Here is an 18,180-nt window from a genome sequence, read left to right on the forward strand (position 1 = left end):
TCAAATGGTGGAAATTGAAAAAGGGTAATTGTGAGGAGGAGTTCATGGAAAAGTTAAGACAGGCACTGGGTGGCAGTGAAGAGTTACTGAATAGCTGGGTAACTACAGCAGAGCTAGTAAGAGAGATAGCTAGAAAGGTGCTTGGTATGACATCTGGAAAGAGGAAGGAGGACAAGGAGACTTGGTGGTGGAATGAAGAAGTACAGGAGAGTATACAGAGAAAGAGGCTGGGGAAGAAGAAGTGGGATTGTCAGACAGATGAAGAAAGTAGACAGGAGTATAAGGAGATATGAGGTGCATGGCAAAGAGAGAGGTGGCGAAGGCTAAGGATAAGGCATATGAAGAGTTGTATGAAGGGTTGGACACTAAGGAGGGAGAAAAGAACCTGTACCGATTGGCTAGACAGAGGGACCAAGCTAGGAAAGATGTGCAGCAGGTAAAGGTGATAAAGGATAATGAGGGAAACATACTCACAAGCAAGGAGAGTGTGTTGAGCAGATGGAAAGAGTACTTTGAGGGGCTGATGAATGAAGAGAATGTGAGGGAGAGAAGGTTGGATGATGTGCAGATAGTGAATCATGAAGTGCAGTGGATTAGCAAGGAGGAAGTAAGGATAGCTATGAAGAGGATGAAGAACAGAAAGGCTGTTGGTCCAGATGACATACCTGTGGAAGCATGGAGGTGTTTAGGTGAAATGGCAGTGGAGTTTTTAACTAGATTATTTAATGAAATCTTGAAAAGTGAGAGGATGCCTGACTAATGGAGAAAAAGTGTTTTGGTACCGATTTTTAAGAATAAGGGTGATGTGCAGAGCTGTAGTAACTACAGAGGGATTAAATTGATCAGTCACAGCATGAAGTTATGGGAAAGAGTAGTGGAAGCTAGGTTAAGAAGGGAGGTGATGATTAGTGATCAGCAGTATGGTTTCATGCCAGGAAAGAGCACTACAGATGCGATGTTTGCTCTGAGAGTGTTGATGGAGAAGTACAGAGAAGGTCAGAAGGAGTTGCATTGTGTCTTTGTGGACTTAGAGAAAGCATATGACAGGGTGCCTAGAGAGGAGTTGTGGTATTGTATGAGGAAGTCGGGAGTGTCAGAGAAGTATGTAAGAGTGGTACAGGATATGTACGAAGGTAGTGTGACAGCGGTGAGGTCTGCGGTGGGAGTGATGGATGCGTTTAAGGTGGAGGTGGGATTACATCAAGGATCAGCTCTGAGCCCTTTCTTATTTGCAATAGTGATGGACAGGTTGACAGACGAGATCAGACAGGAGTCCCTGTGGACTATGATGTTTGCAGATGACATTGTGATCTGTAGTGAGAGTAGGGAACAGGTGGAGGAGACCCTGGAGAGGTGGAGATATGCTCTAGAGAGAAGAGGAATGAAGATTAGCAGGACTAAGACAGAATATATGTGTATGAATGAGAGGGAGGATAGAGGGATGGTGAGGATGCAAGGAGTAGAGGCGGCGAAGGTGGATGAGTTTAAATACTTGGGGTCAATAGTTCAGAGTAACGGTGAGTGTGAAAGAGAGGTGAAGAAGAGAGTACAGGCAGGATGGAGTGGGTGGAGAAGAGTGTCAGGAGTGATTTGTGACAGACAAGTACCAGTAAGAGTGAAAGGGAAGGTCTACAAGAGGATAGTGAGACCAGCTATGTTATATGGGTTGGAGACAGTGGCATTGACAAAAAGGCAGGAATCAGAGCTTGACGTGGCAGAGTTGAAGATGTTAAGATTTGCACTGGGTGTGATGAGGATGGGCAGGATTAGGAATAAGTATATTAGAGGGTCAGCCTAGGTTGGAAAGTTTGGAGACAAAGCCAGAGAGACAAGATTACGTTGGTTTGGACATGTGCTGAGGAGGGATGCAGAGTATATTGGGAAAGACATGCTAAGGATGAAGCTGCCAGGTAACAGGAAAAGAGGAAGGCCTAAGATAAGGTTTATGGATGTGGTGAGAGAGGACATACAGGTGGTTGGTGTGACAGAGCACGATGCAGAAGGCAGGAAGAAATGGAAACAGTTGATCTGCTGTGGCGACCCCTAATGGGAGCAGCCGAAAGAAGAAAATAGTGAAAGCTATTTCATCGGCCCCAAAACATCTAAACATGAAAATATCGAACATTCAGAACAGTGAATTTTTTCCCATGGAAAAAATTTGCTGCTCCGAAACATATACACACAACACAAGCACATCAAACAAACAGCAACCACACACATACACTTAAATTCCTGCATCTAATGCTACACTAAACTAAGCATACACTACTATCTACCCACTTACCTTAACCCAAACCCTAACCCTAAGTTCCGTCACTATCGCACACTCACCTAACCCGCGCCCTAACCCTAACTCACTTAACCCCACCCCTAACCCTAACGTACAAACAATCGCACACTTACTGAACCCAACCCGTAACTTTCCACCACAGCGCTAAGAATAGCAAAGCCACAGAAATGGCCAACCAAATTCTTTCCCGAGGAAAGAATTTGCTGTTCTGCAGCTTCGCTATTCTTAGCATTTGCAGAATAGTGTTCGATATCAGAACATTCAAAGTTTTATTACTTCGATGTTCTGCTATAGACCCTCTTGAAGCATGTAAGTGACATTAAGCTTAAGGATACCAAAATTCACTTTTTAAGCATGTTAGTGAGGTGGAAGGGCATTATTTCATATGTATGGCCCTGGAGGTGACAAGGATTACTATTAGAGGAGGTGACATTACCTTGAAAACTGAAAAGAATGAGATGAAATGGATTGCTAAGTTACAAGCCTGTGTTTTTCAAGGTTTGAATGCGAATATTCCATTGAAACCAGCTCTAAAATGGCAGAGATTAAGGAGGAAGGTCTAAATTGCTAATAAGTGGGCCTTGCCCTGAACTCTAGCAGCTTATTTTTTGCACTGTCTTTTTCAATTGTATTAGATCTGATGAAGGGTTTGTGTGTTACCTGAAAGTGCTTATCTGATTTTATTTTGTTGTTTTATTAAAATTTTATGTTCTATGGTCGGGTGGCAGCACTTGTATTTATTTTATATATATATATATATATATATATATATATATATATATATATATATATATATATATATATATATATAATGCATACAATTTGTATAGGCAATATTTCAAAAGCACTTTTTAAATAGTGTTCATAGTTCTATGGTTGAACGTTTTACTTATTTATTTTCTGTTTGTCTGTTGACCATGCAAGTGAGGTGATAAGCACTGTTTTCAGTCACTACCCATGCCACATAGCACATAAACAGCCATTACAGAAATACAGTTGTAGTAAACAAATTGCTTAGCACAGTTCAGTGAAATATAAAGGCAATAACAATGTGTTATAACAGGTATTGCCATACAATTATATATGTATAAGATTAGAGAAGCAAAATGAATATATCTATATATAAGTCAATTAATGTACAGTCACAAATGGCAATAAAAAGAAAAAAAATAAATAAAAACCTAAGGATCTAATTACATGGTTTCCGCTAGAAGCAGGTGAATAGAATGATATTTTTATCCAACATATCTGAATCAGGTACAGTTATATTATAGCACTAGATGGAACTTTAACTTCTTAAAAAGTGTGATGTTATACATAGAAGACAGTCATGTGGTGAGGCAGACTGTTCCATGAGGCAGGTACAAGCTTATGAAATGAATTTTCACACCTAGCTAGAGTGAAATGAGACCTGATTAGTGTTATGGACTATTCATTTGGACCCTCTCGCTAACTTGTTTTTTTTTTCTCTCAGTGTTTATAAAGACATATTTATTCACACATATATATTTTATGAGAAGAAATAAACTGGATAAACAGATGCCTCTTTCAAGGCTACAGCTAGAAATAAATAAAAAAATAATTCTGCATTATTGAAAATGACAAAGCCAATTGTCATTCTTTCACTCATTCTCCAATTCCAGCCACAAATACTTATTACAGATACTCTGCATAAATACTAATGGATTGTATTACTGCAATAAATAGAAATATAGTGCCTGTACTACTGTTGAGTATACTGTCCACATCACATTGGAGGAGCAAGAGTTAATGTTTCTTTCAATTGCCTGTTGAGAAAAAAAAAACAATTAGTACACCTCCAGAAAAGGAATTTCTTAATTTGTTAACATGCATACATTATTAGGTAAAAAAGTCTCATTGATTTTAAAAATGTTGTAACTGGGAGATAACATTTGACTAATTCTAATGAGTTATCACTAGATGTGGACTAACCATAATGGATTTAAATTACAATGTTTTATTCAGCCTTACTTGTATTATTTATTTCTCATTAAAACTATTATTAACTGCTTTGGTCTGTGACCATCATAATGACTAATTTATTACGCCTTTTCTGTCACCATTTCATATAACACTGTATAACAAGTACGGTAAGCTGTTTGAGACTACCAGTGTTAACCTGATCAAGTGTTATCATCACATATTGTACTGTGTCTAGAGTTAGATGCAGGACCATAGCTAGGTTAGCTGGCTGCAGCTTCTGATCTGAACAGAAAAAAAATTAGGAACACCCCAATGCAAACCTGAACCTGCAGCTTGCTATAGTTAAACCACTGCAAACAGTATTAATTTTTATGCGGTACCTCACCTTCAGTGGTAGGTAGATTGTGGTTTTAGATGTTTGGGCAGAAAGATTTTCAAAGTTTATGAAGAGCAGTGGTTCTGAAGATTAAATGTGAATTTATTCTGCAGCCTGCAGATGAGTAATAAGTAATGTCCTAGCAACTATTTAGTTTTACTACTTGTGGGCATAAGAAGGATGGAGAACTTATGCTTGGTTAGTTGTTACAGGGATTTAGAATTGCACATAGACTATGCAGTAATTATTTATGGTTTGTGAACCAATGTTAGCAGGGATGCTTGGGTTTCATCGTAAAGGTGGACAAGTTTAGCTAACTGAGAAGGACTCAGGGCTGAAGAAAGTGTTCATGTCAAACCTGTTTGTCTTACTGTAGATGGTAGAAAGGGAAGGGAGCTTAGTGAATAAAAGATGTTATGGTATAGTGCGCCTAGAGGATACAGTGGGGATACTCAAAGCTACAGTTTTGGGGTTGTCAAGGTGAAGATCTGCTGAGGAGGGCACCTCACTCTTGTAAAAGACAAGACCAGAGAAAATGAGGGGGAGAGAAAAAAATGAGGGAGGGAGGGAGACCTGAACATCTCTGACAGATGGAAGAAGTACTGCTGAGAGATACACAGACTGCAGATGCAGAGAGCGAAACTAAGTATTGGGAATATTGGCCTCGATGTTAGAGAGGTGAAGATAACTGTTTTGACTCAGGTTGGGGCCTGTAGAGAGTAAAAGCATCTATTAGACTTTTATCTCAGAAGAAGGGATACAAACTGTAAAGCATTATTTTATTTTGAGAAACTTTTTTGACTTACCATGGCTTAAATAGTAATCATATTTACTTTTCATTTCATATTGTGCTTAAGAGGCAACATGCTGGAGCATTTTTTAACTGTATAGGTATTGATAAAGTGGTTTCTTCATCACCTAATAAAGTTGTAATGGTGTATTCTCCATATTAAAGAGAAGAGATGGATGCTTAATTTCGGTGCCAATCATGGAGGGCATGTAAATTTTATATTTACAATATGTACAGGGCTCTGCGGAGGAAGGAAGGGAGGGGGAGTGGGAAGAGTATGTAAAGACAAGGAAGAGATGGGCGTACGTGCTCTTAGCACAGGAGAATTAAGTACGGAAGTATATTATCTGAACTGGATGGAGAATCAGGTGCTATCTTTTAAGGGCATATTTGATTACTTAATTATTTATTTATTGCAGTTAAAAAAAACTAGTGTGGTTAATAGGGGAGGTTGAGTTTGAGTGAGGAGGTGGTAGGAGGGTTGTGAACTCTTTAAGGAAATCAAGCAGCTCAAGAGGGTCAGATTTTGAGGAGATGGCAGCCACCTGCAATGCAGATTTATTAGGGTTGTGCCCTGTGTTCTAGAACTGCTTGGGTTTCTGATTTTTTTTGTTAGAAGGCTTGTAGGGGCTTTGCTTTATATCTCCTTGTTGGGCTATATTGGTGAGGTTGCTAAGTTAATAAAGTGGTCCTTATTTTTCTTGAGTGAGGTTCTTGTCTCCAAGTAAGCACATCCTTGTCCCATAATTTATATAGAAGATGACAGACTAAGCATTTATCTTAAAAGGTAAGAAGGGTGTTGATGGTGGTAGCAATGATGTTGTGGTTTGTAAGTTGGAAGATCCAGCTGGTATTACTCAGTTTATTTTTAAGGGTTGTAATGATTTCTTGGAATTTAGTTTAGAGGATTATGAGGACAGGAGGGGATTTGTGGTAGTTCAGAGAGAGGTGGTATGTGCTTGGACAGTGGTTACTAAGGCAGGGATGGAGTATTACCAAACTGATTATAAAGTGATAAATGTTTGTGATGACCAGGTCAAGTAGAGAGTGATTGCCTGAAGAAAGGTTGGGTCTGGTGGCCTTCATAGACCATTTCACTGAGACCATAGTTTATTTGTATTTTATTTATTTATTGACATTTGTTAACCGGGTTTGTCCAACTGGGCTTGTGGCCCATTTTCAGTGGAGACCCGAGGAGAAAAGCTCCAGTAATACATTTTAAAACAAGTACAATTTTAAACAATATTGATATAATAGCAGTTATAGCAAAACGATTCACATATGTTGGGATACATGCATAAAGTTAAAGTTGCATTAAAAAGAAGCTAAGTAACAATTTTACATTGATATAGTTCAATAGGTCAACAATTAACATTTTTGTTTGTATAAAATTGTGCAAATGCATAGTAGACACATTGGAGAGAGAGGTGTAATGAGGTACTAAGTATGGTCCTTTTGAGGGTACATAAAGGGAAGGAAGACTAGGTAGGGTCACGGCAAGGGCAGGTTCTGGAATTGAGAAAATAAGCTTTTAGTTCATTTTTAAAGTGTGAGGTGTGGGAGATTGAACGTAAGTCAAGGGGAAGTTTGTTCCAAGCATGGGTAAGGGAGTGTTTGTAGTTAGTTGAGCAGGCTATCTAGAGTATTTGCATTTTAGTGAAGTGAGGGTTAGTGTTAAAGTAATTAATTATTATAATGCTGTTATTGGACAGAGAATGTGAGATCATGGTAGAGCTGAGGTGTACAAGTGTGGTGGAGTTGGATGGGGGAGTCTCAGGGTCATTATCTGAGGTGTTTTCTGCAAGAAGGGTAGCTTTAATGCTCTTTTTAGCAAAATAATGGCTCCCCCTCCCAGTCCATGTCCATGCCTGCAGTTGCTAAGGAAGTTGTACCTTGGGAAATGTAAACTGATGTAAGGGGAGTCAGACTTGATCCGGGATTCAGTGATTCCCAGATTGTCTGGATTTTGGTGGTAGTATGTCATTCTCATTCATAATTCTGATCTACTGCAGTGACATAGATGGTAGGGCAAAACATCTCTCTGATAAATGTGTTGTGGTCAGACACTACAAAGCCTGTGCAAGTGCTAATTTTTTTATCAAAACCTGAAGAAGCATTTGCAAAGCATTCTATCTTATCTGCTTTTTAAATTTATTTGCAACATTCATTTGTGGCTTGTGAGGCATTTTATTATACATTTTATTGTTGTTTTTTAACACCTCACATTAATCTGCTTGAGTTGTCTTTTTGTTTTAAGATCAGAACATTGGTCTTGCAGGCCTGCTACTCTCAAGGAATAAGTGCAATTGATCTAAATTTTTTTATGCTTCTGGCACTGAGAAGAACAAATCTGAGGTGAGAAGGCCAATAAGTGAAATTACAGTGAGGCTGAAGTTGATAAATTAAGTTACTGTGGGGGTGTGGTCTGGAGTTTGTTTCACTGCAGCTTCTGTTTAATGGAATTTGTACAATATGTTTTACTGGAGAATTTCAGGAATTTGATAAATGTTGGCTTGCATCTGGAATGGGGTGTGTGCAAGATCTATATGTTTTACTGGAGAATTTCAGGTACTGTATTAGATAAATGTTGGCTTGCATCTGGAATAATTAAGAATAGGAGTGGTACCCAGACATTAAAAGCTGGTCTGAGGAGCATAGTGCCTCCTTAGTGCAACACACAAGCGATGATAATGATGTATTAGTGGTAAACAAAAAGGGACCATGGTGTAATTAGGGGCACAGCACAATCATTTATACCATAAAACCATTACATATAATTTTCCCCATTATTATGCACCTCTTCTGTTCATCATTCAAAAGTTTTGTGTGTGCGCGTGTGCGTGCATGCGTATGTGTGTGCACAAGTGCATGGGGACTTTTCTGTATGTGTGTTTTTGTGTAATACAGTATAATATTCATTAGTGTTATGCTGTGCTGTACTTTGTTTTACTTAGCAGCAATATTTAAATTCTTTACACATTTCTGAGCAATGAAATAGTGTGATATGACTTTTATGAATGCCCTGCTCATTCTGTCCTGTCTTCTGTGTATTGCAATAAGGCATAATGTACTTGTAATATACTGTACTATAAAACAACTGTTCCATAATGACAGATACAGGCAAAATAGATATATTTCTGTTGGCAACAACAAAGAGGGTTCATGTTCTCCACTAGAATTCACATAAAGAAGCACTTGAAGAGCTTAATAAGTAAAGCACTAAGGAAAGGAAGTAACAAGGAATGTGAAGAAAATCTCTAAGTATCTTATGAGCATCCACAGACTCCAAGTGGACTTAACATAGTAACCAGAATGAAGTATTATTTCACAGAAAGGATGGTGGATACTTGGAGCATCCTGAAAATGTAGGTTGTTGTATACAGCACCCAGCATGGGGAAAGTTTAACATGCATTATGACTGAAAAGTGAACAAGCTCAACAAATTAAAAAAAACAAGCTTTAGGGATGGACTACCCCCCCCCCCCCCCCCACCATATAGGTATAATTTACCTCAAGCAATCAATAGTTTAGATAATACACAAAACTTAAATGCTATACCCTATTGGAAAAAAGACGTCTTCCAACAGGGAATTAATGTACAAGGCGATCAGATGCAATGAAGTCTGAGGCTTCACAGCAGCATATCGTTCCACTGTGAAACAGTGATGGAAAAAAATAAACCGCTGCCATCTTGTTTACTCTCACTAAATATGGCTTTGTTTAGATGGTTGGAAAAATAAAATAAAACAGAACAACAAACTAAAGAAAGTAACTGCAGCAGAAGTAATAATCAACCTGTCATTTTCTCTTCCCTTGTGTAAGGGTAGGAAGAAAGAAAAACTTAACTAAATTAACTTGAGTAGCAGCAACACTTACCACTTTATCTGCTATTTCCCTTCCTCTGCTGATTGTGGGAAAAATAAACAAAACAAAAACTAATGGAAGTAACTACTGCAGCAGCAGTTTCAATGTTTACATGTATGTGTGCATGTGTGTCTATGTTTACATTACTAAAAGCTAGCATTACTTGTGTTTTGGATATAAAATACTTCCTCCAACCACAATTATGTGTCATAACACAATGTTGAAACATTATGTAGAGAAAATATTTATAAACAAATGTGTATGAGAGAAGTACTAACAAAACATTAGCAAAGTGCAATAATGCCCTTCATGGTAGGTATTACAGGGAAATAATGGGCCCTCCATGAGTGCAGAGGCTATCCATCTTGAGGTGGTAGGCCCCACAACACTCCTGACCTGTCTTTTATTTCCTTTTAATGCCAACTCTGTCAGACATTTTTGCATACATATATATATATATATATATATATATATATATATGTGTGTGTGGGATCCATACAGATGCTCGACTGCATCTTTCACAGAATCCCAATTTGGTGAGCATACTTGCGCAAAAGTGCTGTTCACTGAAGCAGCACTTTCACGTAAGTATGCTTGTTGTTCTGGTTATACTACGGTGCGGTAAGGGAAAATTCCCTTTTCCCCACTGCAGTGCAACCTCAGTGTGAGAATATTAAAGTAGGGGGGTGGGGGGTGCAGGGGGGCTTTCCCCCCTGCATTCAAGTAGATTTTGTGGGGTTTTTTTAACATACTTTAACGAAAGCGCTTTTTTGATGAAAGGACTTTTGTTAAAGTGTGTTCAGTGGTAATGGATTTGGGCTTTTGATCTTTCGATCAAAAGTCCTAGATCTATATATATGTGTGTGTGTGTGTGTGTGTGTGTGTGTGTGTGTGTGTGTGTGTGTGTGTGTGTTCTGCTTTAAGTTACAAACTTTCAATTAAAGTCCACACCAGTATTTCACCTGCAGGTGAACTAATATGGCATAAAAAGGTCGTAATAATGATTTAAAAATGGCTGGACATGCATAAGACATTTATAATGAGGGTGTAGAAACAATAAGCTATTGGTTATGTTGGAGCTGCATCTTATCCAAACAAAAGGGAGATGTACATGTCGGGACTGCAAGGAGCACTTATATGGCATCACAATGTATGTTTCTGACTTATCATATAGTGCTCTAGTACATTGCTGTTCTAGAACAACATCTCTAATGGGGGTGGGCTTATCATTTATCTGGACTGCTGTACTGTAGGTAGTAGCAGCATTTTATTCAAAGGCACAATTTTAATCTACTGTAATGACATAGATGATAGGGCAATGCATCCCTCTGACAAATGTGCTGTGGTCAGATGCCATACAGTCTATATCAGTGCTACTTTTACGATCAGAACATTGGTCTCACAGGTCTGCTACTCTCATCTGGTAAGATGTAGGAATTGCACTATTCTGTTCACGACTGATTGAGAGAGTAGGGCATCCCTTTGCAGACTATGATACTCCAGGTGGGTAGTACCTGGTGCATTGAAGGCTTTCTGATCCTCAGCAGTGATACCTGTGAAAATGCAAGCATCTCATTGATAGCTGCCCTTCACCTTTATGACAGCTGATTATTAGCACTGTAAATATTTACTGCACTGTCACTAATCAGGGAGCAAAACATATATCTTTTGAGAGCAGCATCTGCAGCTTTCAACTTTGCTACATGTTAACAGTGTCATGTGATGCTTGCTTACCATTTTGACCCTTAGAAATGTTACTGCTTAGAAGGCACAATATCCCTCTAACAGCTGTGCTGTTCTCAAATGCTAGCATGAAATGCTCATTTCCAATTGTGGCTCACGAGAATGTTACTGTTGAGGCAGCGCAACATTTTTTGGCAGGTAGTGCTTGGGTATCATTGAGAATTAATTGTAGTTTTGGAGAAGATGTAACAGAGCATCTTTCTAGAAGCTGTGCTAATCTCTAGCAGTGGTATGTAGTGTTCTCTGACCATCCACATTTATGGCTATTACACTAATGTGGGACAGACTATCTCTCTCACATGTATGTTCTACCTTGACAGCAGCAGCAGCACCAGTAGCAGCGCATGGGTATCATTCTGACTTATGATAGCAACATCGAGAAACTGAAAGATTATCTGTATGACAACATGATTCTCCCTGATGGATGAATGTAGTGCTCCTGTGTCCTTCTGACTTATGTATATGCCAGAGATGAGAAGCAGGGGATCTGTCTGTGAGTTGTTTTCCCTGATGGTTGCACAATATTCTTTTCTGCATAAATGGCAAATGATGATAGAGCAGGGCATCCTCATATGTGTTACTCCATGATGATAACACATAATTCGGTAACACTGAAGAGTCATAGACCATCCCAGTAAGAAGTGTGTCACTTCCAGGGATGCAAGTATTTCTGTGACACAGTTCAGAGATATGTCTGTGCCATTAATGGGAGGTGATGCAGAGCAGTTCAGTGACAGGATGCTAGCATGTAGTGTACTGTTACCTTTTGATGTACTGTAGAGTTGCTTACTAGAAGATCACTCCACCTACCACTATGGAGCATATCACTGTGTGTTATGTTGGGTTGTAGCACCATGCTGGGATACTACAATGCTACTGATAGAGGTGTAGGATCTCTTACTACTGTACTGCCCCCCCGATAGCATACAGTACTTCAGCACTAAAGTAATAATATTTATGAACAGTGAAGCAGCTGTGTCACAGCAGTGCTAAGTTGGATAGCTGCAGGTAGTTCTGTGGCACAGTCCTGTGCTAACATTATGCCACTTATAAATAGCGTATCATATTTCTGTTGAGTGTATCACTCACCAGTGGCAGGCAAGAGTGCTTTGATCTCCTCAACAGACTATCTGGTTGTCAGCACTGTATTTCCCTGATAGTAGAGTGTAGAACTCTGGAACCATTTTCACCTATAGAAAAGCAATTATCTGGGTTAGAGCATTTATGTGACACCTGTCATGCACAGGAAGGGTACCCTGCAGTGTGCTGATACCAGTTAGATCTATGACAATGCCACTGGTGGAGAGAAGAGTATTGATGTGAAACTGGGTTGCTTTCTGATTGCAATATTCTATGCTCTGGAGCTTCTCTAATGTATGGAAATGCTAATGGTGGGGATCAGAACATCAGTGTAATAGTTTTGCCATGTCCTTGTATTAACATATATTGGTCTGACATCATTTTGTCTTATAGCACTGCAGTTAACAAGGGCAAGACCATGTGTTTGACAATTGTGCTTCAGCCATATAACAGAATTTACTGCTCTGACATAAATAAATACCCATTTGTTAACTAGGCAGGCCCACTGGATACACAGTTCCTTTTTAGGAATAACCTAAGAGGAATGCTTGCTTAAGGTCATCATCATCATCACCATCAACATCATCAACCCTCTTTTCCCCATTTTCTACATGGGGTTGGGGTCTCGCATCAATGGTTACCATCTCTCTTGATTCAATGCCACTGCCCTACTTTCTTCAGTAGTCATGCCTGACTGACTTGGGTCTTCTCTCATACAATCCATCCACTCTTTGCCAGATGTCCTTGTTTTATCTTGTTTTCTTCTTGTCTCTCCCAAATCTTTTTCATCTGATTGTCTTCTGTTTTCCTGCACATGTGCCTGAACCAATGTAATCTGTTCTCCCATGCACAAGGTGCAAGGTTTGATCACGACCTCCAGCTAATGTCTGTCTGGAGTTTTCATGTTCTTCTTCTGCACAACAGCCACTATCATTCTGCCTTATGGAAATTAAATCTCACTTCTAAGGGAGAAAAGAACATATATTTTTTATCCCATCATGGTATATCAGCTCTCTGACAGCAGTAACATCAGTGACAAAGGAAAAGCATCTCTCTGGCAGTTGTATTGCTTAACATCCAGTACACTGTGATTACTTTCCCTATGGAAGTGCCATGGATGAAGTTCACAGAATCTGCTGTATAGCTGCACTTCTCCTTAATGGCAGTATTTAATGTTCTGATTTAGAGAGGTATCAGTTACAAAGGGCAGAGCTGTAGCAGTCTGCTGTGTTGTTTCCCAGAGAGGGTAAGCAGTACTTTAACACTTTACTGAATCTATGAATTCTCACTGGCAGTAAGCAGTTATATGCCTGATGACAAGATTGTGGCAGTACTCCAAGGTTATAGTACATAAAGCTCTGGCATCATTCAGGACTGTTGCAATGCCACTCATGAAACACCAAACTATCCTGCTTTCTGGCAGATGTGGCATTCCCTGATGGTAACAAGCACTAAACTGCCATATTCTGACTTATATCTAAGACACTGACTAGAGGTGAAGCACCTGTCTGGTAATCCTGATCTATCAACTGCAATGCTGCCTAATCTAGAACCATTTTGACTTATGTCAGTCTCACAAATGATGGGTACTGCAGATGCCTGAGAGCTACTCTACAGTGATAGTATTTTGTGGTTTAAAACACTTGGGAACACACCAATACTCATGATAAGGAGAAGAACATCTGTAGGACTGATTATTTATTTATTAATTAATTGAGCCATGACAAAAACACTAACAACAGGTATAGTGTTTGTCTTCTAATAGGATAATAAGATATACAAGGCAATTGAGTCTTGTGAACATTTACGACTTGCAGTACACACTCTCAGACCAAACCTCCTCTCTTAAGAATAGTCAGGGCAGTTAAACCAGGGTAGAATTTGTGAATACCTATACAATTTGCCAGTTTCAATTTAAAGGAAGATAATGTGCTATGCTGCTTAATTTGCAATGGGAGTGCGGTGGTGGTGCTGCGGTAGCATCGTCATCTCACAGTAAGACGTTGTCCTGTTCGATTCTCAGATAAAGCATCTTCTGTGTGGAGACATGTGTGAATGGGCGTACCTTCATTGAAGGTTGTACGTCAGGGCTGGCAACTCGGTACGTAAAAATCTACTGCCAATCATTAGCGGACCGGAGTTCCGCTGTGGCGACCCCTAACCGGGAAAAGCCGAAAGATACAAGTCTATTGCAGGAGTGAGGAAGGTGCTGTGTAATGAACCCATCTCTCCACCTTGTCTTATTTATCTGCTACTGAAGATTTAGATCACTTGTTCTGATATTTGTGTGACTGCCGGAGTTGTGGAGTTACAAAAAACCCATGACTACTGGGTCCTTAATGGCTTAGACAGGAAGGCATAGACCTCTACTCATGAGCGTATAAGACACTGAAGAAAGAGAGAGTGCTTTCAGTCTTTTCTGGAAGCTAATTTTTTTAAGCCAGTGATCTTTTTTGTAAAGAACGTCTGGGGTCTTTCTTGTTGTTTGATACGTCTAATGTGGTGCATCCCAAAGGGGGCAATTACATTCAATAATTGACCTAATCAGTGCTAAATATAATGGAATAATGACATCTTTGGATCTAGAAGATATCCTCTTGGTGGTCAACTGTGCTATGTTGAAGGACTACTTGACCATCTCTGTTACACAATGATCAAAAAGAGGGAATTATCAATACATGTACCAAGGTCTCTCACAACATTCTCATTTTGGAGTGGGGTATTGTCTGTGTCATATGTTTGGGGGAGGGAGAGCTGGTTTACCAAATTCAACCATGTTACACATTTTAGAATTTAATTTAAGCTCATTGTTAGCACAGCAGGTGTTTACAAGTGCAAGTTCTTGTTGTAGGATTGTCAGAGGGTGACTTTACAATTACTCCAATTTTACAGTTGTTCTCAAACTTGGTTAGCTTGTGGTCTTGGTTTGTGGTGTGGATGTCAGAAAAGTAAATGCCAAATTAAAGGGGTCCCAGCACACACCTCTGCAGAGCAAAACTGATTATCTTCATACTCTTTGATGAGGTACCTGCTACCCGCACCATATGAGTTCTATCAGTTAGCAAATTTGCTACTCATCATATCACATATGTATCTATTTGTAATGTGTTTACCTTGCTAGCTATACTGGCATAGAGTATGGTGTCAAAGGCTTTTATCAGGTCAAGCTATGCCATATGTACAGCATGAACGCTGTCAACACTTTCTGTTACTCTTTCAAAAAAGTCAACCAAACTACTGTGGGTATACACTGATGAAGATTTTAATGTCATAGTAAATCAGATCAGTTATAATATACATCATGGCTTTGCATATGAGACATGTCACACTGATGAGCCTGTAATTCCTGGATTCATGATGAGGCCTCTCTTGTGAAGTGACAACACTACTGTGCATCAAACTTCAGGAATGCAGCCAGTGGATAAACTTGGATTAAATAGTTTAAGGAGTGGATCTGCCTAGGCTTGCTTGTTGCCATTTATTAAACAGCCTTGTATATTATCAGGTCCCATGGAGGAAGTATTTTTATGGCACCTTTAGTACATGATCTTTGGTGATCATGGAAGGTCTGAGGGCTTCAGGGATGAGAGGGTCCTGAACAGATATTTCCAGGCTGAAGTTGGCACTGAATTTTTTTAGCTAGTATGTTGGCAGTGTCTAGTGGGTCAGATTAGATGGTGCCATCTTGAATTTCAATTTCTTAGCAATGTTAGGTCTTATTTCTTAGTTTTCTAGCATAAGTAGAGAAGGATTTGTAGTTATCCCTAGCTTCAGATGCTAACCTCAGTTCATGGTCTTTCTTAGTTTTCCTAATATATTTTTTGCAAGCTTTTAGTCAACTTTTTAATGTCAGTTGGTCCTTTGCTCTGCTCTAAAATTTAAGGAGTATGTTCTTTTACTGTAGAATTTATGTTTATGTTGGTGGACCACCAGAGTGACTTACTTTTAAATTTTCCATTATGTTTAGATACCCGTATGTACTGCCAATGTTACGAAGGTTCATAGGAGATTACTAGGTTAATGGCTTACAAGCCTAGACCTTATTACAAGGATTTACCCAGATTTTTGATACCTAAGAACTAGAGGATGGCATAGGTTTCCACTTATACTTTGGGTATTTTACAGATTGCCCATGTCCATAAGAAGTGAATTTATGATTCCCCATCCTTTAATCCAATTTCATTTCCAATTTCATTTGAAGAGGGTTACGGAAGGGTTCTGCTTCACTTGAACAGGTAGTCTGTTCCAGAGAAGGAGTAATTTTTGAGACAAATATCTATCCCTACAGCATATTTTATTTGCATCACAGGCCAGGTTTAGATCCTTGGGTCAGGTAATCCTTGTGCTGTTTGTTTTGTGAATGTGTAGCAGTTCCATCAGAGATGGATTTGAGAATGCCTTGTAGGTTTGGCATAGATCACTCCTTAATAGTTGGCAGGAGACAAAGTAAAGGGATAAGGATGTTAGGTGATCCATATATGACGTGTTGTTTACATCCTGTATTTTTTTAAGGAACCACTGTGGTTTCTCCAGCTGTTGAAAAATGCCCGGTCAGGTACTTGCTGAAGGGAGCATTTTACTTAATTATTTGTCTGATGAAGGCCAAATAAAGTAGGACTATAACCTCCTTAGATCTGGATGCCATGCCCTTACTTATAAGTTGTGTTTTGTGGAAGGATTTTCTCACCACTATGGATGCATGGTGATCAAAGTTCAGGTGGCTGTTAATCTGAGTTACCACTGGGTCTACTCTTAGGGGAGTGTTACCAGTGTTGTAATTTTCAGGGGTGGTTGTCTTCCCAAAGGGTATAATTATGCATATTTTTGGACTGAGTTTCAGGCCATGACTCTGGCACCATTTTTTTGTCCATGTCAGGCCCTCCTGGAGGATATCTACATCTTTGGCTGATTCAGTGATTGCACCCAGCTTGCAGTCATCAGCAAATCTGGTCACCTAATGGCCCTCTACATTTGTCTTAACTTCACAGATAGAAATTCCAAACAGGAGAGGTCCCACTACAGAGCCCTGTGGGACACCAATAATAACAGGCCTCTTGGTGAAGGTGGATTCCCCCAACCTAACTTCATGTGTCCTATCCATGAGACATTTGGGTATTCATCAGGTGACATAGAGATTTATACCTACATTTCTGAGGTTTGTCTATAATACACATGGGAGATATTATGTCAACTGCCTTTGCCAGGCCAAGGTAGGCAGTATGCAGCATTTTACCCTCGTCCATGGCTCTAGTGACCTTCTCAAAGAAGTCCACCAGGTTTACTATGGATGACCTACCCTTGATGAAACTGAACTGGGATGAGTCCTGTGTTTGAAGATTTCCTATGTCTTTATCATGTCCATGATAATTCTTTCCATAGCCTTGCTTTTAAAACAAGTGGAACTTATGGGTCTGTAACTCCTGGGTTAGTTGATGGTCCCCCTTTGTGTAGAGGAATAACCATTGCTGTCCTCCATTCCCTAGGGAGGAATGGAGGCTGTGGTTGAATAGAGATACTACTGGGCCTGACAGATGTTGTTTCAAGATATTTTGGAGGCATTCTGGTACATTATCAGAACCCATTAAAGTAGTGTTTTTAGCTTTACAGAGTATAGTGAGGACAGTATTTCCTGGGGGTAAGTGGGGGTGATGGGGGAGTGAAATTGGAGTTAAATTTATTGGCCAGCAAATTTGCTATTTCAAATGAAAACATCAACACAATAGTGCAATCACAGGGGAAAAGATAATAAAATGACTCATATGGATAGATTCATGAAAAAATCTAACTGCATTTGCTTTTGTTATTTTCAGTTACATACTGTAGTTCACTGAAGAATCCATATGAAAATAAAGTCCAACAAATCTGTGATATAAGAGACCTTGGTTTAACTGCATCAGTTTAAATGTAGAGCACTTATCCCCCTTCAGTTCATGCAGATTTGGGCATTCCTACTGTAACTGACATATATAAATCCATCACTTCTTGCATAAAGTAACCTTGATTTGCAGGCCACCTTCTTGAATTAATGCATTTGCACATGTTAGGTGAAGTACTTGCTTATGAATATTCATTAAGCCCATTAGCTAATAAATA

The sequence above is a fragment of the Protopterus annectens genome, chromosome 9.part0 (genome assembly GCF_019279795.1).
Source record: "Protopterus annectens isolate FY-2018-M chromosome 9.part0, PAN1.0, whole genome shotgun sequence".
Classification (NCBI taxonomy): domain Eukaryota; kingdom Metazoa; phylum Chordata; order Ceratodontiformes; family Protopteridae; genus Protopterus; species Protopterus annectens.